Source organism: Mus caroli, unplaced genomic scaffold (assembly GCF_978045245.1).
Source record: "Mus caroli unplaced genomic scaffold, Mus_caroli_1 scaffold_13, whole genome shotgun sequence".
NCBI lineage: Eukaryota > Metazoa > Chordata > Mammalia > Rodentia > Muridae > Mus > Mus caroli.
In genome coordinates, this window is record NW_028227268.1 from 99,922,555 (window position 1) to 99,946,688 (window position 24,134).

Consider the following 24,134-nt stretch of genomic DNA (forward strand, 5'->3'; position numbering starts at 1 on the left):
CCTCAAAGCACACCTGTTGTTTTTAAAAAACACAAATCACAGCCATCCAATTTTACCAAATGAAGACTCAGGAGCCAGACACTGGTGAAAGTCTGCTGGCTCAGAGAGAGAGAGAGAGAGAGAGAGAGAGAGAGAGAGAGAGAGAATGCACCTAGCTGACTCTCCTACTCCATTGACATCCCAGAAGGAGAGAACAACTCCACATTTAGGCTATGGCACACACACCTACATTCAAACAAGAAAGAGGGGCTGGGGAGATGCCTCAGTGGCCAAGAGCACCTCCTGTACTCACAGAGGACCTGGGTTCAATTCCAAGCACCCATGATGTTCAGTTTATAACTGTCCACAGCTCCAGTTCCAGGTAATTGGATGCCTTCTTCTGGCCTCCTTAGGCATTACTCTGCTGTTCAAACAGACAAGCATACACACATACACACATAAATTTAAAAAATTTAGAAAGTAAACTGGAAGTGTGTTCATTTTCCTGGGCTAGCATTTTGAAATCCAAAATGGAGTATTTATTTATCCACTCTTAGCTAAAAAGGGAGTAAATATAGAAAAGGTAGGAATTAAACAGGTCCCTATCTGCACAGGTAGAATCTAGCCCAACTGTAGAGGGCGCCCCTTAAGTCTCTCAAGTAGAATGTCAAAGCCCACTAAGCCCAGTCAGTGTCTTGCCTGCCCATAGGGTGGAATCCAGATCTACCACACAGTATTTTTTTCAAATGAATGCCAGACTCTGAAACTGTGTAATAAAGGTACAAGAGCAGCCGCTCACACCTGCGAGAGACCTAGTGTAGTGGGTCTGCAGACAGGAGTGAAGTGACTTAAGTAGAATGCGCTGCACACTTGATGTGCTCTGAGCACAGACACAAGCTCGTCCTGGCAGGGGAAACACAGCAGCACCCGAGAAGGAATAATGGCAGGTGTCCAGAGGCTGGCTGGGCCCAGGGAATCATTGCTAAGGAAAAGAGCAAACAGGAAGAAGGGCCAAGCATACTTTACTCAAAGTTTGTTCCCAGTGTACTTCCTCCAGCAAAGCTCTACCTCCCAAAGGTTCCATTGTCTTCCCAAATAGCATCAACCATTTGGGGACCAAGTATTGAAACACATGAGCTTGAGGCAGACGCTCCACAGTGAGGCTTCAGTGATAACTCCTATTGAGCGCAGCACAATTAGGATACTTTCCTAAAGATTCAGGGAGGGTAATGACATCCTGACCCAGCTAGAGAGCACAGAGGTACTGATGGAAAGACAGAATGGGATGAAGACAAACATGCCACAGTGGCTGGAATTGGCCACTGACTAGAGGGGGGAGGGATGAGGTCTGGGCTCACTTCCTGATTTCTGATGGGGCCTAAGAGAATGGGAAAACTCTGAGCTTAGGGGGCTGAATTTGTTAGGGAAGACCATTCCCCTTTTAAATTAGTTGGGCACAATTTTTTTTAGCTACTGTCCCATATTTTTCTTACCATCTTACCCATCCCCTTTTGGTCACTTTGTATACTTTATCAGCCCCTTATTAAAATATCTCTACGATGTCCAGAAATCAAGGCATTGGTCCACCATAACCTCTGTTGACAGATCCATCAGTCTCTGTCCACCTGACTCTCTCCATCTAATCCTTCAGTTCTTTTGCCTCTTTCTCCTTTTTAAAGCAAGGCATCATAGGGCTGAAGCTGGCTCACTGCAAGACTGATGGACTTGAACTCTCAGTTCTCTTTCCTCAAGACCTAGGATCTCAGGCATACACCATCAACCCAGCTTCCTTTGCTGGTTACTAAACATGAAATGATAATTCGCTTCTGCCACAATGTAGGGAGGGACAGGCTACTATAGGGAGGGGCTCGCAAGTCATTCCACCCACTGAGCAAGCCTCCACTCCTCTTTTCTTAATTCTTCCTTCCTCTTTTCGCCCAACCTGACCCCCACCCTTTTCTTTTTCCTTTTTGTTGTTTTGATGGCAGTGCTCTGGATGGAGCCCAGGGCCTCACACATCCTAGGCAAGCTATCATGGATAGAAAAAGTCATGTCTTACATGCTTGCATTTGGGCTGATTTTTTTCTCCTAGAATAATAAATTATGACAAAACCATGTCCAAATGTATGAATCTAAACACAGCATGACATACTGTAGATGTGTACATTATGTTAATGTTTTAGGTAACATTTCCAGAGTGAAGGGCACTGTGACCCTTTATTGCTATGTAAGGGGTAGGATGCTCATGAAGCTCCTGGTCTCTTACTGATGGAGGCTAATAAACACTCAGGGCAGGGAAGATCTAGTGTTCTTTCTGTTGCAGTGGTAAAACCTGAGAAGACTGATGTAGCGCATGCTTCCAGTTCACAGACCATTGGGGGATGTCAGAGCCCCAAGCGGGAACTTGAAGCAAAAACCACGGAGGAGGATGCTTACTGGCTGGCTGGCTCATGCTTGGGACCAGCCACTGTGGACCGAGCCCTCCTACATCAATTGAGACAATCCCCATGGGCATGCCCACAGGCCAATCTGAAATGGAGGCTCTCAGCTAACTGTAGGCTGTGTCAAGTTGACAAAGCTAAGTAGGAATGCCCCCTTTTTATTGGCTTTCTGTTATTTGGTTGGGCTGATTTTTTTTGTTGTTGTTGTAATTTCCTTAATTTTTTAAAGGAATTTTTTCTTTAATTTTTTAAAAATTTCCTCTATTTGAAAGTTTTGCTGTATTTGAATTTTTTACTAATGCTGAAGCTCACGTTGTGTATTTTCTCCAAAAACCTGGAGATTTATGCACTGACTCTGAGGACTCTGAGGCCAAACTAACAGTCTTTGAGCCCTAGCTCTGAGAGTCCCCCGAAACCGGAGGGACCCTCACTCAAGCCCCGGGATGACAGGACGCCCAAGAACTCACAAGAGACCGGTCTTGATGCAAACAGCAAGAGGTTTAATCGGGAAAGGCCAGTGCACTGGGGACAACTCGTATCCCACGCAGGGGTAGAGGAGTCAACCCCGAGCTCAAGGGGTAAGGGGTTTATAAAGGCAGAAACCGCAAACACCTGGCATTGGGCTATAGCATTTGGCAAGCATAATGGGTTTAAGGAACGGTTAGAGTATTCTGTATGAACATTTCCTGAAACAATGGAGCAAGTTAAACTTCTGCTTTGTGGTCAGTACATCCTGGAACAATGGGGTGAGTTAAACTTTTACTCCCTGCCATTAGTGAGGTCTATTTTGGACACAAGTCTAGGGGCTTACATAATTTTTTACTCTCTCTCTCTCTCTCTCTCTCTCTCTCTCTCTCTCTGGATCTTTCATTCCCCAGTCTTTCTAGTAAATAGTTCTAATCTTAGAACTAGACACTATCTTCTTCTTGAAGCTCCTGGTTTTTTAAGGTATGATATTGTTGTTTCAAGACTAAAAGCTGTACTGCACTAACTCTCTCTCTAATAAAGGCTACTAGCCGATTTAAAATGCATGGTCCTATTATAAGAAGTAGCAACAGCCGGGTGTGATGGCTCACACCATTAATCCCAGCACTCGGGAGGCAGAGGCAGGCGAATTTCTGAGTTCGAGGCCAGCCTGGTCTACAAAGTGAGTTCCAGGACAGCCAGGGTTATACAGAGAAACCCTGTCTTGAAAAACAAAAAAAAAAAAAGAAAAAAAAAAAGAAGTAGCAACAAGATAAGCAATCGTCCCATAAGGGTGGAAATCAGAGTGGTCAGCCAAGGGGTCTTTTTAAACCATCCCTGACTGGCATCTCTTTCCCTCTGCCTTTTGTCTAGTCGTTCTCTTAGTTTCTTCATAGAATCTTCCATTACTCCAGAATGATCTGTATAAAAACAACACTCTTTTTTAATTGCAACACACAGCCCTCCTTCTTTTAAAAACCGCAAGTCTAGACCCCTCCTATTTTGTAAGACCACTTCTGAAAGTGAAGTTAAAGATTCTTTAAGTTTAGTTATGGATTGCTCTAATGCTCTTAGATCTTCACTCATAGCCGATCTTAGTTCTTGGAAATAATGGGGCTGTCGTACGAGAGCAGTAGTGCCTGTCCCTACACCTGCAGTGACTCCGATGCCCAGGATGACTGCCAAGGTCAATGTGACGGGCTCTTTCCGATAGCGGGTTAGACGCCCGTCAAATTCGTCTACAAAAGAGTTAGTGGAGTAGTGAAAGACTCTGGGCACTGACTGGATGAGTACACAGTAGTCTTTGGTATTATCAAACACTAAAGTAGATACACAGGAGTTAGTCCTGTACCGCAGGCCCACCCTTTGTCTAGACCAGGGAACAGATACTCGATGTCAGAAGTGCTAGGGCTCTCCAGGGTGGTGTTACATAGGTGTCTATAAGCAGCTGGTGGTTTTCCCAGGCAGGTACCTGTACCTGTAACTTCAGGAAGGGTTAATCTTTAGTTGGTTCCCCAAACACAAGCATCATGGCTGGAGGTGGTATTGAATGTTCCAGACACTGCAATTTCTTTATAATAAGGAAGTCCTGAAGCTAGGCAAAGCCAACAAGACTCAGTCATATCGGGATTGGTTCGGTTTATCATACTAAAGGCTCCCTGTACAAGATTGATTAATCTCTGTCCTGTGTTGGCTGGGGCAACAAAAAGGTTGCTAAAAGGGGTAAGAGATGAATGGGGAGAGGTGGGCAAAGTCGGGGTCCCAGTAGTGGTGGCTTGGGGATCAGGGGGCCTTGGTCAGCCAGTACCTGGTTAGGTCCCACCGGCCGAGTCGGGAGATGTTCTATCTTTAGGCGGACCTGAAGTTGCAATTCTTGCCCGCCCCCATGTCTGTAAAATACAATGCCCCAAGTCATACCCCAGCCACTGGGTAAGATTGTACATCTGCCCCTCTTTAGTGAACTGCAATTTTATATAATCTAAATCTGTAGATCTGCATGACTTATCCTTGTATAACCCCATTTCTGCATGTCGGCCAGGTCCTGGATTAACAAAGAGAAAAACTAGTCCGTTCCCAGCAGACAAGGTGGCCCATTTCCAGTCTCTATCATTTGAAGTAATGCAACTCCACTCTCTGCAAAAGAATTCTTGGGACTTTTGGGTTAGCATTGGAAATGTAAATGAGGAAAATACCTAATTAAAAAAAAAAAGAATTCTTGGGGCCCTCCACACTGGGAACCCATTTTAGACTCGGGGCAGCTATAGAACCCATAGCTTCGGACCTGGTTGGGGGGTGGGGGTACTTGCCACTGCAGAATTAATTTGTCGGAAACAAAAGTATAGGGGCAGCCACCACATCTCTGGGGGTGCCACCTTTGAAATGGCAAAAACTACTTCTCCAGTTTGAGATAACACTTGCCAAGTCAGCTTCTGGGGGGCATGGGGATTATAGCTAGCCTTGCTCATCACTCTTGTCCCTTCTGTGACGAAGACACAGCTTAAGAGAGTCATCCAAGAGAGTCATCCGTAGTTTCTAGGTCCCATTCATCTTTAGGGGATGGTACCTTCTTGAGGTGCGAAGCATGAATTCAAGCAGCAATACCCTCTAATTTCACAGCAGTGGGGGTAGTCAACAGTACCAAATAGGGTCCCTTCCACCGTGGTTCCAAGTTTCCAGTACGGTGTCTTTGGACGTAGACAGTGTCTCCAACTTGGAACGAGTGGATTATGGCTAGGTCTCGGGTTTGTAGGCTTCAGGAATCAAAACCCAGGCCTCCTTTCTCACAGTTTCCAGAGCCTTTAAGTGAGCAAACAAAGTTTAGACAATGAAGCATCAGGATCATGGACTCCTCCTGACTCAGTGAGGGGAGGAAGGGCCACCACACAGGAGTTCATAAGGGGTTAATTTATACTTCCCCAGGGAGTTTCTTACCCAGAACAAGGCAAAGGGAAGGAGGACTGTCCAATCTTTTTCACAGGTCTCTAAGGCTAATTTAGTCAAGGTCTCCTTTAATGTTCTATTCATTCTCTCTACCTGACCTGAACTTTGGGGTCTGTATGCACAGTGTAATTTTCAATTTATCCCCAACATCCTGTCCAGTCCCTGACTTACCAGGGCAACAAAGGCAGGCCTGTTGTCTGACCCAATTACCTTAGGGATCCCAAATCTAGGGAAAATTTCTTCAAGGGTCTTCTTGGCCACAATGTTGGCAGTTTCATTTTTGGTAGGGAAGGCTTCAACCCATCCTGAAAAAGTATCTATAAACACTAACAGATACTTTCACCTGTATCAGGCATGTTTGACTTCAGTAAAATCCACTTTCCAATAGGCTCCTGGCCTATCTCCTTGTAGTCTTCTTCCTGGGGTAAAAGGTGACTTTCCTGCATTAGTCAGTGCGCAGGCGTGGCAGCTTCTTGCCACCTCCTGCACAATATCATTAAGTCCAATAACATAATAATTGGAAGTTTGTACCAATTCTTTAAGCTTGTTGGCTCCCAGATGAGTCAGAGAATGTAAATTTTTAATGTACTCATTCGCCTCTCTGCTGGGTAGGATGGGCTTTCCATTGCAGATATGGGTTCCATAAGGGGTATGTGTCTGATGTCCTAATGCTTCCATAGCATCTAGATTTTCTTGGGAGTAATGGAAGCTGCTTTCCCTTAAATCATGCCAATCAATTTCTGAGTGTAGATTGAGTGTCATGGTGCCTTGAGCTGCCTGTTTGGCTGTCAAGTCAGCCATCTGGTTTCCTTTGGTTACAAAATCAAGTCCCTTTTGATATCCTGGACAATGCATGATGGCCACCTCAAGAAGGCTCAAAATCTCTTCTTTGTTCTTAATTTCTTTTCCTGTCAACATTAACAACCCCCTCTGCCGGTAGATAGCACCATGAATATGGGCCGTAGCAAAGGCTTACCTGCTGTCTGTATAAATGTTGATGCTTTTACCCTCTGCCAGATGGAGGGCTTGAATTAAAGCGATGAGTTCAGCTTTTTGGGCCGAGGTCCCCTCTGGCAGGCTACTGGCCCAAATGACCTTTTTCCCAACCACCACTGCTGCCCCCCCCCCGCCTTCTGTTTACCTTCAAACACGAAGCTGCTGCTGTCTGTATATCAACTGGGACTCCCTACCCAAGGGCTGGTCTTTCAGATCTCTTCTAATTCCAGTCTCTTCTGCCAAGATGTCGGCACACTGATGGAGCACCATTGAATCTCTAATCTCAGGCAGCAGGGTAGTGGGGTTAAGCGTAGGGGAGAGGGGCGTGAAGATTACACGGTCAGTCAATAAAAGGGCCTGGTAGTGGGTCATGCGAGCGTTGGAATCCATTGTTCAGGGGGTTGTCTAATTATGCTTTCCAGAGCATGGGGGTGGGGGTGGGGCTATAATAGTAACTTTTTGACCCAGAGTTAATTTGCCAGCATCTTTGACAAGGAGGGCCATGGCCGCAATGGTCTTGAGGCACAATGGCCATCCGCTAGCCACTGGGTCCAGTTTTTTTGATAGGTAGGCCATGGGCTGCTTCCATGGTCCTAGGGTCTGGGTTAGGACTCCTCTTGCTACCCCGTTCATCTACATACAGAGTAAAAGGCTTGGTGAGGTCCTGCAAGGCTAGAGCAGGGGCAGTGAGCAAAGCCTGTTTGATCTTGTCAAAGGCCTCCTGTTGTGTCTCAGTCCATTTAAATTTTCTTTAGTGAGAGGATAAAGCGGGGCGGTGAGGGTGGCGAATTCAGGTATTCATAACCTACAAAACCCAGCTGTGCCCAGGAATTCTCTTACCTGGGGGGAGGGGGGGCTGTAGTCGGGGTCGGAATCTGGGTCACCATCTTTTTCCTGGCCTCCGTCAGCCATCTTTTTCCATCTCTCAAGGCATATCCCAGGTATGTGACTTCGGTCCCGCATAACTGAGCCTTTTTGACCAACGCCCGGTACCCCAACTCACCCAGTTCCACCAGGTTTTTAGTTTTAAAACCTTATGGCAGCCTGGTCCACGTCAATTGTCTGGTAACTCCGGATTCTGGGTCTCGCCACTCGAAAATGAAAATGGGCTGGCTAGAGGGGTGTAGTCTTAAGCAAAAGAAGGCATCCTTTAGATCTAAAACAGTATACCATTATTTCTCTGGTGGTAATGAGCTGAGGAGATTATATGGATTTGGGACAGTGGGATGTATATCCTGAATCCTCCTGTTGACTCCCTGAGGTCTTGTACTGGTCTATAATCTAGTTCCCGGCTTTTTGACAGGAAGGAGGGGGGTACTCCAGGGGGACTGGCATGGGACTAAGATGCCAAGCTGCAAGCGTCTCAGAATATGGGATCTGATTCCTTCTCATGCCTCTTGACTCAATGGGTATTGTCGAACCCCAATCGGAGTGGCATCCGTTTTTAGTCCCACCACTGCTGGAGGTACTTGCTTTGCCATCCCCATCCCCCCTGTTTCCACCCATGCTTGAGGAAAAGCCATCAACCAGCCTTCAATGTCAAAGCTGGTTTGTGTTGGGGCTTCATGTAAGTGATTTTCTTCTTCTGTCCCTATAGTTAAAATAATGGAAGTTGGGGGTATTCCTCAGGAGACTTCTGGTTCACCAGATATAAACCTGATTTGAGCCTTTAATTTAGTCAATAAATCTCCTCCCAGTAGTGGGGCAGGACACTCAGGTATCACCAAAAAAGAATGGGCCACTTGCTTTTCCCCCAAATCAACAGTTCTAGAAGTCATCCACGGTTAAGGCTTTTGTTTGGTTTGGTTTGGTTTGGTTTGGTTTGGTTTGGTTTGGTTTGGTTTGGTTTGGTTTTTCCAAGACAGGGTTTCTCTGTGTAGCCCTGGCTGTCCTGGAACTCACTCTGTAGACCAGGCTGGCCTCGAACTCAGAAATCCGCCTGCCTCTGCCTCCCAAGTGCTGGGATTAAAGGCGTGCGCCACCACCGCCCGTCTACGGGTAAGGCTTTTGACCTGTAGCCCCAATTACAATAGTTCTTTCATTTTTTAGTTTCCCTAAAGGTTGTTTTAAGACCAAATATTCAGCTCCTGTATCCACCAGAAATTCCACCAGAGTCCCCTCTACTTTTAGCGTTACCCTAGGCTTGAGGAGCGAGTCCGAGCCCCTGCCCCGTTAATCACTATCTTCTCCCAAAGTCAGCACTTTTGGTTTGGGGTCCTTGTTTTTCTTTTTGGGGCATTCTCTAGCCCAATGCCCTTTTTTCTTGCAATAAGCACATTGATCCTTATCCAAGGGTCATGCAGGCCCATGGTTTCGGGCACTGGAACCACCTTCGGGGAACCGCTTTGTTGCCCTGGTACCCTGGCTGCCTTCCTGTTCTATTTCTTTCTCCCACAACTGCCGCCAGGATTCTAGTCAAATTTCTTTCCTGCCTGCGATCCCGCTTTTCTTCTCTTTTTTTAGCTTCCTTTTTCCCTTTCTTTTCTTCTTCTGTCTCTCTCTTATGATATACTTTTTCTGCTTCTTTCACTAAATCAGATAAAGCAAGGTCCTGCAACCCTTCTAATCTCTGCAGCTTTTTCTTAATGTTCGATGCTGACTGTCCTATGAAAGCCATGGTCACTGCCGCCTGCTGCCCCTCTGAGCTTGGGTCGAAAGGAGTATATCTCCGATAGGCTTCCACGAGTCATTCTAAAAACACGGACGGGGGTTCTACGGGGCCCTGAAGTACCTCTCTTACCTTAGCCAAATTAGTGGGGCGTCTTGCTGCCCCTTGGAGGCCTGCCACCAGAGTCTGGCAGTAGACGGTCAGTCGCTCCCTACCTGCTGCCATGTTGAAGTCCCAGTTAGGACGATCCAAAGGGAAACCAGCATCTATTTCATTCGGGAGGGTCGTGGGAAACCTGTCGGGGCCGGGAACATTTTTCCTGGCTTCATGGAGAATCCTCTCTTTTTTCTCAGTAGTGAAGAGGACTTGTTAAAGTTGCTGACAATCATCCCAGGTGGGCTGATGTGAAAACATGAGAGATCCTACCAATCCAGTTAGACTGGCGGGATTCTCTGAAAAAGGAGGGTGGTTAGTCTTCCAGTTATATAGATCAGCCGAAGAGAAGGGCCAATACTGGAGGGGCTGAAGATTGGGTGGACTCCCAGGGAGCCCATACGTCCTGGGGGGGGGGGCTGACAGTAGAATCAGGTCCCCTGAGACTGAGAGTGCAGTGGCTCCTAGTACCCGCTGCTGGGCCCGCTCCCTCCCCACCCTAATCCGGGCCAGTCCGAGGGTAGGGGGAGGGTGCTGGGCTTGGGGATAAGGTAGAGGGAGTGGGATGGGCCATTCAGGGGGCTCCTCTATTTAGGGATAGATCTTAGGAGGATCAGTGGGCTGGGAAGGCTCCGTTTTTGGTAGTCTTTGTTTTGTTTGTTCCTGGCAGAATTTTTGAGCTCCAGAACTCGGGAGTCTGGCTTCTGTTTTTGCACTCAAGGTTTGACCCAAGGTGGAGGGTCCTGGACCAGGTCCTGCCACACAGTGATGTACAGTTGTTGATCGGGATGTGACCCTGGCCCTTCCTGAAAAAGAATTGCTTTGATTTCAGAAATGATGGTCAAGTCAAAAGTGCCTTCTAGAGGCCAGCCAACACCAAATGCTGGCCATTCCGAGGCACAAAAAGTCTGCCACAATTTCTTTTTTATTTCAACAGAGAGATTATGAGCCATGGCCCTAACTTCAGTCCAGTTGTCCAAAGTCAGACTAAGGGGAGTCATTACAGTATGTCCCATAATCCAAGTCACAATAAACACAAAGGACACACAGATCAGAATAAGACACAAACTAACAACTGTCCGTTTCATTTGGACAACCAGAACCAGAGTAAGTTTCCAGACGGTCGCAGAGGCGGGTAATCTCTCCTCAGGAGGAGGGTCACCATGTCACTCTCGACCTTCAGATGGGACAACGGTCCCTCCAGGGTCGGGGCATACCCCGAACCAGAAAACAAACCAGAAAAATACCAAAACCAATTCCAAGCGGCACATGTGCAGAGATTAAACTAACGGAGACAAACCAGAGGACAGAGACAGACAAAATCTCACCTCCAAGGGGGGTCTTCGGAGCTTGAGGGTGGTTACAAATCCTGGGATGAGCCCCCAAGATGAAAGTTCCCCCGAAACCGGAGGGACCCTCACTCAAGCCCAAGGATGACGTGATGCCTAAGAACTCACAAGAGACCGGTCTTGATGCAAACAGCAAGAGGTTTAATTGGGAAAGGCCAGTGCACTGGAGATGACTCGTATCCCACGCAGGGGTAGAGGAGTCAACCCCGAGCTCAAGGGGTAAGGGGTTTATAAAGGCAGAAACCACAAACACCTGGCATTGGGCTATTGTCCCGGCCCGCTGGACAGTCGAACAGGATCTGGGGAACCACCTGTGGAGAGAATGAAAGGTGAGAAACACAAGGACGGACAGCAAGTCTGATTGATCAAGCTGTCAAATTTGTATTGTTCCCAGGCAGGTTTTATGCCCACAGAAGCAGGATATGGGGGAGGGGGTGATGCAGAATTGCTTTGTTTCTGGGGGAACGCACCTGTTCCCAAAAGCAGGATATTGGCTAGGTAAAAAGTTCAGCAGAAGGAACAGAACAGAATGGGTTGCTAGGTACTTGTCCACAAGATCTATAGCTATTTGTTCTTAACTGGGGGTAGTACTTTCCCATAGAGGCCTCAACTTTTTCCCACAGAAATCTCAACTAAGCTAACACTTTTCCACTAAGGCCAAAACTTTGTAGATAAGCACTTATGGCTGACAAGGCAATTAACATTTAAACAGGGTCACTCCCAACAGGCTATAGCATTTGGTAAGCATAATGGGTTTAAGGAACAGTTAGAGTATTCTGTATGAACATTTCCTGAAACAATGGAGCAAGTTAAACTTCTACTTTGTGGTCAGTACATCCTGGAACAATGGGGCGAGTTAAACTTTTACTCCCTGCCATTAGTGAGGTCTATTTTGGACATAAGTCTAGAGGCTTACATAATTTTTTACTCTCTCTCTCTCTCTCTCTCTCTCTCTCTCTCTCTCTCTCTCTCAGGATCTTTCAACTCCACAGGTGTTGGATGGCACTTTCCAGATTTGGGTATGAATGTGTTGCCGGGCATGGTGCTCACAGCTGTAATCCTCTGCTAGCTCTTAGAAGGTTGAGGCTGGAGGATTGCTCCGAGTCCAAAATCAGCTTGGACTATGCCTGAGTGAGTTCCTGATCAATCTGAGGCTACAGAGTGAGACCTTGTCTCAGAAAACAAGCCAGACAAGAATGAAATAAGGCTATTTTGGAAGCCTGAGAGGTGACCGGCTGAGAAAACCACTAGCAGGTAACACCCTGGAGCCCTCCGAGGAAGCAGGTGAGGGTGCTTGCTGGGTAGCTTCTTCCTCTGAATTGACACACTCCCTTAAAGAGAAAGGAGGGGAGGCTTACAAGACCCAGGAAGTTCAGAAAGACTTCAGAAGCCCCAGGACTCCAGAATCTTATGGGATTAGACAATTAGACAAGTGCACAGCTGCTGGGGGAAATGAGTGTCACAGAGCTGGGCAAAGAGTTCCAGGGACACCACTTTCCTGGGTCACCCACACTCCTGTAAGTGACCCTAATAAACTCATTGGTTCACCAGGTTGGACGTGGGTGGAATAACTTCTTCAGTCTGCTAGCGTCCTGCCTTGGGGAATAGATACTTGCTCACATCTCCCCAAGAGAAGCTGTGTGACACCCAGTGGGAGGGAGGAGGTTCCTGGGTGTGGCCTGCATTGGCACCCTCCTGTCAGTCTCTGCTTTCATCCTCAGTGGGGTAAGCAACTCTACTCTGCTTCATGTTCTTTCTGCCATGATCTTTAGGCTTTCTGTAGTAGACCTGCTGGCCGCATGCTGACCTCTGCAACTGTGGACCAAGCTACCCCTCCCTCCCCATCTAAGCTTTCTATTGGGTATTCATTGTTATTATGGCGCCATTTCTTTCTATCAATGAAAAAAGAAAAACAAAAAACAAACAAACGAAAACTTTTGGTACCTTTTCCTTGGCCAGAATGTCTAGTTCATTCAGTTCATGAGGACTCCCACCACGTATAAAACACCAGCAACAAGTAGTAGAACGGATCTTTTCTGGGGGTGCATGAGAAAAGAAAAGCTATAAATGAAACCGTGGGTGTAATACAGCAAGTGAAAAAGAAAAGCTAAGGTGCTGCGTAAATCTGGGGCCACTTCCTTGCCTAGGACTTTAGTACCCACTTAGGTGTTATTTATTACTACTACTGTGCTTTCCTTTGCACTGCTAGTGTGGCCACCAGTGCTCAGGGGAGCACGGTGGTGAGGGCAAGCATTCTCACATCAATCCTATAACGTGGTTCCCCTATGCTCACAGACCTGTGAGGCTGTCTCGGCAAGGCAGAGAACAGGTCTCTCACTGTGCAGTTTCCCCAAGCCCATGTTTCAAGGCATGGGTATGGAAGAGAGGGTTAGGAAGTTGAGCGGGATTAAGAGATGCCACTGTCCTTGTGTATGGCATGGTCACTCTTATTGAAGCTTCTGTGCACCGTGGCCAGACTACTTCCCAAACATTAGCAAGCGCAGTTTCCAATAATGAGAAAATACAAGTCAAGGCAGAGGCAGAAAGGAGAATAATGGAATAGCAAAGCTGTGGGTTTTGAAATATGTGCCATTTATTACACAGAACATTTGGCTATAGCTGTCTGTCTTGTTCTGTGGTGTTAGAGCTTAGACCTAACATTGTAGGATGCACTGTGCTACTGGGCGAGCCGCATCTGAGCACTGGAGGGGCATACAGTGAAAGCTTGCCCAGGCTGCTCCATCTCAAACTTCCCGGCTCAGGAAGTGCCTCCTCGGTAGCTGGAGTGTAGCACCACTCCTGCCTTTGAACCAGTGCCTGTGATTAAGAAACTAACTCACCAGCCTTAGAAACTGGCTTGTACTCAGAAAACCACTTATGATCAGTCAGTTTATTTATAAGATTGGTTCCCACTATTTTTACTTACAATTTTTGTAGTTTGTATGTGTGTGTATGAGTAAATATTTGTGTGCTCACATATGTGTGTGCATGAGGGAAGTCCTGCTAATTAAGACTGCAGTCTACCATAATCTGGTAGTTCCTCTGAGCTCTGCACAAAACGGTGGACTCCCTTTACCAGTTAGGGCTTCCCCTTCTCTGACCTTGTCTGGGGAGCCAGAAACCCCACACATTCTACCTGGTCCTGGAACATCTGCAAATTCGACTTTCTCCTTCGAGATAAGAACCCACCCAGCAAGTACCTGGGATTCCTGAAATGCTTCACCATAAAAATGAGACATTCCCAGTACTTTATAAACTCCAACCAATGAAACTTCACCCTAAGAAGAACCTTTCCCACTCTCCAAGGTTCATATATATAGCCCTGGCTCACCCCAATAAAGTCTGAGCTGTACTAAAGATTGGAGTTTTTCCTGAATGTCAGGACGTTCCTCGTTAACAAAAGCCATGTTCAGAGCTAATTTGTTTTCTCTAGCTTCAGGATCAAAGTGGCTATCGGTTCTGTAAACCTCTGTGAGTCTTTCTAGAAACGCTCTAGGGCTCTCGTCCTTTCCTTGGGTAACCTGGCTTACCTTGAATAAATTTGTAGGCCACCTGGTAGCCTTTCTGAGGCCCCCATTAAAATCTGGAAGTAGGCCCAGAGTCTCTCCTTACCTCCATAAGGGTTGTAATCCCAGACAGGTCTAATAAAGGGAAAGGCCGCATTAATATCGACCTGAACCTGAGAGGGCAACCCATTTGCCGCTAGAACCATCCCACTTCAGGGAGGCAACCACAATCTTCTCCTCTTCTGTGGTGAAGAGGCTCTGCGGGTGCTTTCTTTTTCTGCTTGTGCCTGCTGAGCAGGGGCTGCACAGCAACATAAGGAGGGGGGCAAAGACCCTCCTTGGGAGCTAAAGAAGGAAGTAAGGCTGGCCGCAGGGGCTTGCGCTCCTCCAGGAGAAGGAAAGTAGAGGGTGGTACAAAAAGGGTTTCATCGAAACGGGGTTTTTCCACTAAATACTGCCATTTGGCTATATAAGGCACCTGGTCCCGGTATATCTTTTACCCAGTAAATGATGAGGAGATGGAAAGTCCCCTCCTTGGGCCAGCCAACCTTAAAGGTGGGCAACTCACTCCTGCAAAAGGTGATGAGTTTCCTGGAATGGAACAACCAGCAACAAGTCTCCACAACCTGGAGGAAATTCCTAAAATGGCCCAGAACCAGACACAGAGGGTGCTGTTTTTTAAAAAATCAAGATGATATCGCTGGTACAGATTGATCACAAACAGAACACACAGAGACAAACACAGAAGGACGTTCCGAGAAAAGCAAAGCAAAACAGTCTTTCAGAAGGTCTTGCCCCCACGCCCCACCTCTACACACACACACACACACACACACACACACACACACACACACACGTGCACAAGAGTATCAGAGACATACCAGGTGAGAATACTCAGAATCTCCAGAAACCATGCGAGAGCTCCGGGGTCTCAAGACTCCAGGTGAGCCCTCTGCGGGCAGGGAGAGGGGACTCTCCAGATGGGATTTCAGGGGAATCCTCCTTACTCCCTGGCCATTGTGTGGCAAAATATACAACCACTTTGCCCCTCAGGGCCTCCAGGTTGGCAATAGGCAAAAAACAAATGCAAATATAGACACAAAATGATGCTCAGCTATTTGAGTAGAGGGGTCTTCAGTGCTTCCTAGTCAACACACCAAATGTTAGGGACCATGAATCACTAAAGAATAATACCCCAGACTCGAATAGTATGCAAAAAAGAGTTTATTGTACAAATTCCTGCATGCAGGAGCCCAATTACATCAGGTTAGAAGGACCCCGACTGAATTCTCAGATTCAGTTTTAAAGCCAAAAGGAGAAACAGTAGGGAGGGGTAGGTGACCTATATATTGATTGGTGGGTTCTGTCTCTGAATGTCTGGGTGATGCTATGATTCAGACTATTCTTGCTTATGCCAAGGAGGGGTAGCTCTTGACCTCTTGGCTGCAAGTTTGGCTAACTATCTTTTTACAAGCTGGGGAGAGGTACTTTTTACATAAGCCTGCAGTTGTTCAAGTAATTGACTTGCCTAGTTCTGGAAAACAGAAACTCAGGTCTGATCTCCTGAGCTGCTAATTTGCAGCCTGTCCTGGAGTCAGCTTGTCTCAGGCCAATTCACTCCTTTCAAGTCTTCTCCTTGCTACTTTTAGATCAAGATGTAGAACTCTTGGCTTTCTAGCACCAAGTCTGCCTGCACACTACCATTCTTCCCACCATGGTGATAATGGGCAGAACCTCTGATCCTGTAAGCCAGTCCCAATTAAATGTTGTCTTTTAGACAAGTTGCCTTGGTCAAGGTGTCTCTTCACAGCAATGGAAACCCTAAGACAGAAGTTGGTACCAGGGACTAGAGTATTGCTATGATAGGCATGACCATATTTTTGTTTGGAGGAATGTAGATTTTGGGACTTTGGATTTGGAAATAAATGGGATGCTTTGAATGTGGATTAATGGACCATCCTAGTAGGAATATGGAAGGCATTGATGCTAAGGGTGATTTGAATTGTTGAGACCTGGCTCAAGAGGTTTCAGAGAAGAAATAATTTTGGTATGTTGCCTGGTGATCCTTCTTGCCATACTTTGGTGAAGAATGTGATTGCTTTTTGCCCTTGTCTGAAGATTCTACCCGAGGCTAAGGTGAAGACATTCAGACTAATTGTATGACAAAGGAACTCTCAAAAAAGCATATACTTTTCCCTCTGATTTACTCTCATGAAGAATGTTTTGATCTAGCATAGCAAGCTTAGAAAGGAAAAATACAAAATGTATGGTTCTAGTATTAAAGAGGCACCAGGAAGTGCAATGGAGCTAAATCCTGTGTTCAAGGACATTAAATGGAATTAAGGGAGTAGTGACCTTGGGACAAGATTCCACCCAGCTAAGCTTATGTGTCTGTAGTTGGACAAGGAATAGTTATGTCATGTTGCATGTTATTACCTGGCTATTGTTTTCATTTGGATTTTTAATCTGGAATGAACTACAATAAAGAAATGGAGAATGTGCCAGGCGTGGTGGCACATGCCTTTAATTCCAGCACTCGGGAGGCAGAGGCAGGCAGATTTCTGAGTTCGAGGCCAGCCTGGTCTATAAAGTGAGTTCCAGGACAGCCAGGGCTATACAGAGAAACCCTGTCTTTTTTTTAATATTTATTTATTTTATTATATGTAAGTACACTGTAGCTGTCTTCAGACACTCCAGAAGAGGGCATCAGATTTTGTTATGGATGGTTGTGAGCCACCATGTGGTTGCTGGGATTTGAACTCAGGACCTTTGGAAGAGCACTCTTAACCGCTGATTCATCTCACCAGCCCCGAGAAACCCTGTCTTGAAAAACCAAAAAAGAAAAAGAAAGAAAGAAAGAAAGAAAGGAAGGAAGAAAGAAAGAAAGGAAGAAAGAAAGAAAGGGAGACACAGGCTTTTGATCTGGATGTTGAGGCATAGTGACAATGAAAAGCTTAGTTTCAGGCATGGTGGTACATAGCCAGGAGACAGACACAAGCAGATCTCTGAGTTCAAGTCCAACCTGTTACAGAACAAGTTCCAAGTGGAGAAAAGCTTAGGCCCAGGAGTGGTGCTACATGCCTTTAATCCCAGAACTCATGGTGTTGTAACCCCCAAATTTCTGATACTAGAGAGACTTCAGTGTTGTGTACAGACAGTTTGCCTCTGCATTCCCCGACCCCTGCCAGAAGCTCCCATCCTCCCTCCATCCCATGGCAAGCATGATACTCCAGCAGCCAGGGGCTCCCTCCCCCTCCTCTAGAGAATGGCACTACCCATAAGACTCCCCCTTAATGAGGACATTCTGAGGAGACATCCTTCCTACTTTTCTCTCTCCAAAACCCAACACTCCTGCTGATAAGAACTACTCCAGGTGCCTGTCCTTGAGACCTTAGAGAAATAACAAGCTCAAGGGAAATCATGGAAAAAAAGGTAAACTGAGGTCCAATTCTTGAGCTCATTTGGGTTTCCCGTGGACTCAGGGCACAACAAGTGGACAGAGGCCTGCAGACCTTTGAGTTCAAGGTCAGTATATAGAGCAAGTTCCAGGACAGACAAGCTTAGGCAGTGAAGGATATAATAGAACAAGAGATCATGTTCTAGCACTACTAGAAAGCAGCAGAACTCGGCAATTTCAGCCATGTGGCCCTGGCTTTACAGTCAAGAATAGAAGTGGTTACCAAAACAATTGATACTGGTTATCTAGAGCTGAGAAAATAGCAGTGATTGAGAAGAGACTAGCGTCACTGAGATGAAATCTGAGAAGTGTTTTCTGACAATACAAAGAAACTGTGTTCCAGAGATAGCCAAGATTGTACCTCGTGCTGCAGCTGTACTTTGTAATGTGTAACAATCAACCAGGTGGTACTGGTTTGAAGGCATGAAGGGGTCATGGACAGCAGCTGAGGCTTGGCACTGTGAGAGACAATTGGTGAAGGTGCAGCCTCAGTTGCAGTTGACAGCCCAGGACTGAAGGAGTCATGTGAGGGAGTTGAGGCTTGGAACCCTGAAGGGAGTCAATGAGAGGCTATTGGTAAAGCCTAGTTGCATCAGAAGACCCCAGTACCATAGGATGACCACCAAGAATAGCAACAACAGTTGAGTGGATCAATCAGAGCCTAGAGTGCTATAGAAAGCAGAGCTGGAGAAGTGACCCAAGCCCTTCAGAGAACCCAGAAGGTCATGTGTGGATCTATGATGGATTTTCTTTTTCTCAACTTGACTACATCTGGAACAAACTACAATCCAGAAATGGAAAGTACACCTGTGATCCAGATCTTGAGGCTGGAGGACACAGGCTTCTAACCCAGATCTTGACATAGAGATCTTGATGCATAGTGGCCATGAAAAGCTTAGACCCAGGCAAGTTAGAATACACCTTTAATTCCAAGAGACTGAGGCAGACAGATCTCTGTGTTCAAGGCCAGCCTGTTACCAAGCAAGTTCCAAATCCAGGTTTGGTGGTACACACCTTTAATCTGGACCATACCTTCTCCTGGAGGCCTACAAGGACATTGGAAGAAGACTCACCTTCTTTACCTGCTTGCACTTACTTGCCAGTACATCTGTTGGAACCTACTTTTTCAGGATTCCAACCTATACAGAAAACCAGCTGAAACAACTAGCCTTGTAGGACTGAGCAACTACTAGAGTATTGGACTTCCCATTCACAGCTGCCCATTGTTGTGTTAGTTGTACTACATACTGTAAGTCATTACAATAAATTTCCTTAATATATAGAGACATTCCCTAAGTTCTGTGTCTCTAGAGAACCCTGACTAATACAGAAGTTGGTACCTGAAATGGTTCTAGACCAGTAGTAGTACTAGCACCTTCTAATTCACCAGCACCATCAACTACTGAAATCTCTCTAGATACTCTCTCTCCTGGGAGCTTGGAAAATATGGAAGGCCCATGGTGGAAACTATATTTCAAACTTAAAGAAGCAAATGCCTTTGACTATTTTGATCTGTCAGTTGTGACTGGCAATGGATTAGGTAACCTGGTATATGAAATTTTCTACAGTTTTGGGGGAAATAAGGAAAATTATTTTGCTGCCTCATTGCTCTTCGAATCTCTGGATAAGTTGATAAACGAAAGGAATGAGCTCTATGATAAAATTGACTGGCTATAGCTGTGAATAAACAATCTAAAGGTTTGTAATTGTGTCCTCAAAGAGAATCTTCTCTCCAGCAGCCCGGCCATAGAGCTTGAGTTGCAGAAAATCAAACGGAAGTTTGGCCGTGAATTACAGTGAAAATTCAAGTCTCAGCCTCAGAGGTGTCAGCAGTTAAAGCAAGGGTATTAATTGACAAAGAATGGGATCCTATAGCTTGGGATGGGGATGTGTGGGAAGACCTGTTAACGCTGAGAACTTTGAATCCTCAGATTCTCAATGGTTTACTTCATCCAAGGAAGTAGTACCCTGAGCCCCAGCCTTTGAAATACCTTTTTCAGATGAGGAAAATAATCCTTCATTGTCTGATAAACAAGTAGTGACTTTCTCTGAAGAGAATGCTGGGCAAGACGATACTGATGTTCCTCAAGGCCCACCAATAGTTTCTTCTAGACTTATAACAAGACTCAAGGCAAATCAGGCCCCTAGAGGGGATATACAGGATCTCAGGCATTGGAACAAGAAGCTGTGAAATAGAAGTTGCCTTGGAGACCCAAAAATGTTAGAGATGTCGGAGCTGTGGGATACCTGCTGAGGAAAAGCTGCTAATGGAGAGAGTGGAGCCAGTCCAAGAGAAATAACTGTATTACAGTCAACAACACTGAAAGTAGTTGGGTATTAGACATGGAGATGCACAGTTTAGTTTGCCCAGCTGGTTTTTGGTCTTGCTTTGATCCAGCATTTCTTCACTATGATGTTTTAGAAAGGTAATGTACATCCTCTGGTGTTGGAAGGGTGTGATCTGCTTTTTGATTTTGATTTTATAGGGAATTACAGTAAAGAGATTGCAAGAATCTCAGAAGAGACTTTGAACTTTGGACTTTTAAACATTGCTGAAACTGATAGACTATAGGAGTTTTTGAAGATGGGTATTGTGCTGTGGCTAGGTATGGCTCCCATAGACTCATGTGCTTTAACAAACCAGGGAGTAGAATGTGGTTATTTGAGTATGCTTGACCAATGGGAAGTGGCACTATTAGGAGGTGTGGCCTTTGGATTAGGTGTGGCCTTGTTGGAGGAAGTGGGTCAGTGAGGGGGGTGGGGCGGCGGGGGCTGCTTTGAGGGCCTATGCTCAGGCTCTGCCCAGTGTTGAAGAGAGTCTTCTCCTGGCTACTTTTAGATCAAGATGTATTACTCTTGGCTCTTTAGCAGCAAGTTTGCCTGCATGCTACCATGCTTCCTGTCAGGCTAATGCTGGGCTAAACCTCTGAAAGTGTAAGCCAGCCCCAGTTACATGTTGTCTGTTATAAGAGTTGCCTTGGTCATGGTGTCTCTTCACAGCAATGAAATCCTAACTAAGACTAGACTGTCAAAGAGCAGACTGTAGGGTATAGGTGGGCTATGGGCTGAGTTTTTTTTTTTTTTCACTTATAACAATATTATGTGGGACGAGAGAGATGGGTCAGTGGTTAAGTGCACTGACTGCTCTTCCAGAGGTCCTAAGTTCAATTCCCAGCAACCACATGGTGGCTCACGACCATCTGTAATGAGATCTCATGCCCTCTTCTGGTGTGTCTGAAGACAGCTACAGTGTATTCATATAAATAAAATAAATTTAAAAAACATTATGTATTTAGGTTTGGGTGAGAATGTCCTATTTACAATACTTCAATATGAAAATGTCAAACATTTAAAAAAATTAAAGTAAGTATACCACCATACCCATATACTGTCATTTATTTACACCACTAATGCAGAGAATACTCAGGCTGGAGAGATGGCTCAGTAGGTAAGAGCACTGGCTGCTGTTGCAAAGGACCCAGGTTTGATTCCCAGCACCCACATAGTCACTCACAGCCAACTGTAACTCTAGTTCTTGTGGATCTGGCCTCCAAGTATCCTGCATGCACATGGTGCACAGACCTGCAAGTTAAACATCCATACACTCAAAACAATAGAAGAATAAAGATATTCTAAAACAATACTCATATCTAAGACAATGTATGGCCTTTGCTATATTAAAAGTAATTTACTTTTGTTTCTATTGTTGCGTAGTTTAATTGTTGAGTAGGTTAAATATTGTCAAGTATTTCTCTAAAGTCTTTGACAGAAGCACTTATGGAATCTCAGCTAACAAAAGGCCATCTACAGGTCAGTAACCATGTAACAGGAAGGTATAACCCACAACAAAGTTCTACCAGCTTTAGCCAACTCTCAAATTCTAGGGAATTACTAACTAAAGCCACTTGTCAGGATTGAACATAACTTTCCAGAAAACACTCAAAATGAGAAGCAGGAAAAACAATTACATTATCTCCTCAAAAGGGACACCAAAGGTCAGACACACATAAGTAAATTCATGGCCACCAACTGTTGAAATCATTCTCATGGGACAGGTTATGACAACATTCTTTTCTTTATTAAAAGCACTGTATTGTGTTCTGTGCTCTGCCTGTGTGAATGAATGTACAGGAGAGTGTGAACAACTGTGTTCACATATGCAAAAAAATAAGCATCCATTGCAGGCACTACTGAAAGCAGTTTGAATAGGTAAAAATAAGGAGTTTAATTTAGCAACTTCATAGGTTTCACATCAAAAATACATGAGGTTAAGAAAAGAAACAAGTCTCTAACTGGAAAAATACATAAACATGACAAAGTTTTAGACATTAGGACAAAGAGTTACACATAGGCATGGACATCTTGTCTTATGTGGGGATGCCTGTGTGAGAGCACAACAAAGAATGAAGACCTGTATTCACAGCCACAAACAAACCCTAACCCTATCCACTGCAGAGATTACTAAACACAGTTTGAACATGTTAAGGGGGTGGAGGGGTCTTTTTAAAAGAAATGTCCTTGATTCCTTCTTTAAAACACTGTATTGTGTTCTATGGAATGCTTGTGTGAGCATACAGGAAAGTATGAACAACTGTGTTCACATATGCAAAAAATATACATCCATTGTAGGGGTTACTACAAGCAGATTGATTGGTTTTAAAAAAGAAAGAAAGAAAAAAGGATTTCTTTTTTTAGCAGGGACCAAGATTAACTTTCAAAAACACATACTGTCAAGGAAGAAAATAAATATCTAACTTGAAACAAAACCATAAACAGGACACAATTCTAGACATTAGGACAAGGACTCATAGGAAAGCACACATTGTGTTATGTTGGATTGCTTGTGTAAATGCTTAGGAAAGTATGAAGAACTGTATTCATAGCCCCAAACCACGTTTACAGCATTCCTTCAGGTGCTAATTAGTGAACTGGACAGACAGCTTTGGGGCTTGAGTCCCAACACCCACACTGGTGGCTCACAGCCATCCAGTGCCAACGGATCCTCCACAGGCACAAGCTACACAGACATGGTGTGCAGACAAAACACCCACAGACATAAAATTAAATAAGTCAATTAGGTCATTAATTAGATTTGTTTCTTCCAGAATTTAACAAATTATTGCACAATGAGACATTGGCCCATCCTTCCAACTGTAAGGCATGACACCCTACACGTGGTTATACTGTTTTAATTTTGTTTTATATCTTTGGTCCTTATTCATAACTTCAAATGATGCTTACCCTAAGGGATACCAGTCCTTGACTTTCCTACTCAGGGCTTCTAGCTCACCTGAAGTTCTTGCTCTGGAAACTACATACCCCATCCCAGCATAATCCCCAATGAGGGACACTTCTGACATACACTTGTGTTCATCTAGAAATAGCCATATTGGTAACTGCCTCAGGACCCAATAAATTGGATCTGAAAAACTTTGAATATGTTATGATAAAAACAAATGTGAGTTTAAATGTTAGAATGCTAGGATTAAATCAGGTCAAATACACTAAAAAAGGTGGGGGTTGGAGGGAGTCTTGCAGCTGACACAAGATAGCTTAGCTAACCAGAAGGGAGAAATATTGGAACGATGGCAAAGCCTTTGCAGAAAACTTATGTTTGGTTTAATTAATCCACCTGTACTTCTGCTAAACTGACTGTACTATCCTGCCTGGAATGATGTTTGAAGCAGGCATATGTGGCTAGGTTCTAGAAAACTATCTTCAAGTGACCTGACAGCCTCCCAAACTTACAGTCTGATGCATTTGAATATGATTTAAAAACCAAATTTGGGTATCTTCCTGTTGCAGTAAATCTCCAACCCCAATATGCCCAAGCAATGAAAACAGAACACAGTTAATATGAATACATTCTGTGTGCCTAGCTTGGGCAGATCTACCGATACACTACCATCTTCCACAGTTTATGAGACCCCTTAGAACGTGTGGCTTCTCCAGGCCATGTGCTTCTGTTCTGCTTTTCTACTTCTTCCTCCTCCTCTGCGTCCTCTCCCTATTCCATTTTCTCCTCCTCTCTCTCCCCCTTCCGCGCCACCTTCCCTCTATCTACCCAATCATCAGCTCTCCCTTATTTTACAAATTAAGGTGGGAAGCAGGTTTACAGGAAATCATATGAGTGCTGAATCAGTCCTTGTTCAAAACCCCTCACGGGAGAATGGAATTAACATCAAATATAATTCGCCCACAGGTCTATCCACAACACCTCCCCCTCTTTGTCCAATTAAA

At 45.1% G+C, this 24,134-nt stretch overlaps 1 pseudogene; it reads left to right on the forward strand.

Moving 5' to 3' along the window:
- LOC147001577 (uncharacterized) overlaps nucleotides 1-16,098 on the forward strand; it is a 57,661-nt pseudogene extending 41,563 nt beyond the window's left edge.
- Nucleotides 16,099-24,134: the final 8,036 nt, after the last annotated feature.